The following is a 1,320-nucleotide window of genomic DNA, read 5'->3' as shown; positions in this document are numbered from 1 at the left end:
TATATACACATATATAGATATATCAGTATCTATTGATCAGTCAATTTATATATATCCTATTAATTTGGTTTCTCTAGACAACTCTAATACACTACCTGAGCCACCTGTAGGAAACTACACATAGTTTCTGGAATTTGTTCCTATTCTTCTAGGCCTTTGCACATGCTTTTTTTTTAATGATCTGCATGCCACCCTGTGTCCCAACATTTCCAAACCTTCCATTTTCACTTGGCTAACACCTACCAGGCCTTCAAGACTCAGCTCTGTCCTGTTCTCTGATTCCCTCAGTACCTGGGAATCTGTTTGTCATAGTATTTGTCAAACTCTCTTATCATTTCTGCTTACCATATTCTCTCCTTCAGTAGATTCTATGCTCTAGTATCTAGGACAATGTCTAACAAATAATGAATTTTCATCATATCTAGATCAGGGCCAGCAAACTGTGGCCTGTGTGCCAAATCCCACCCTCTGCCTGTTTTGATAAATAAAGTTTTATTGGACCACAGCCATGCTCATTCATTTCTGCATTGTCTGTGGCTGCTTTTGCACTATAACAGCTGAGCTGAATAGTAGCAACAGAAACCATATGGCCCACAAAGTGTAAAATATTTACTATCTGATCCTTTCCAGAAAAAGTTTGTCAACCACTAATCTAATGAATAAGCCAAGAGTCAAATATATTTTATATTTTATTATCAAGGGCAATGTGTGTTAGAAATCAGTGGATTTATTTAAAAAGAGACTTTTTTGATGCATTAATCATGATCATCATAAATTTAAAAGTGGGAATTGGCAAAGATGTTTTAAAATAATAATTCCTTGCAAGGGTACAGGGAAACAGTAACTCACACACTGCTTGTGTGAGTGTAAATTACCACATTATTCCTGGAGGGGCAATTCGACAATATGTTTCAAAAGCATTAAAGTCATGCATAACCTTTGTTCTAGAAATTCTGCTTCTAGGAATTTGCCCTAAGGAGTAATCAGAGATGTACACAAAGAATTATGTACCATCTTGTTCACTGGAGATTATTTACAATATGGAGAAATTATACCAACTAAATACCACCTAAACAGCTAGCAGAAGAAAAATGGTTAAATAAATTATGTTATATCCAGAGCCTGGAAATTAATGTCACCATTACAAATCATGCATAGAACACTTATTAATATAGAAAAATGTTCACAAAATATTGTTAACTAGGAAAAAATTAAGTTTAAAACTGTAAGTACAATATAATACCATTTTTGTTTTTAAAATATATGTAGTAGATGCACAGAAATAAGGAAAAAGACTAAAAGAAAACATGCCAAACAGGA

This window comes from Propithecus coquereli, unplaced genomic scaffold, assembly GCF_000956105.1.
Source record: "Propithecus coquereli isolate 6110/MARCELLA unplaced genomic scaffold, Pcoq_1.0 Scaffold127, whole genome shotgun sequence".
Lineage (NCBI taxonomy): Eukaryota > Metazoa > Chordata > Mammalia > Primates > Indriidae > Propithecus > Propithecus coquereli.
Note: the sequence above shows the minus strand (reverse complement) of the source record.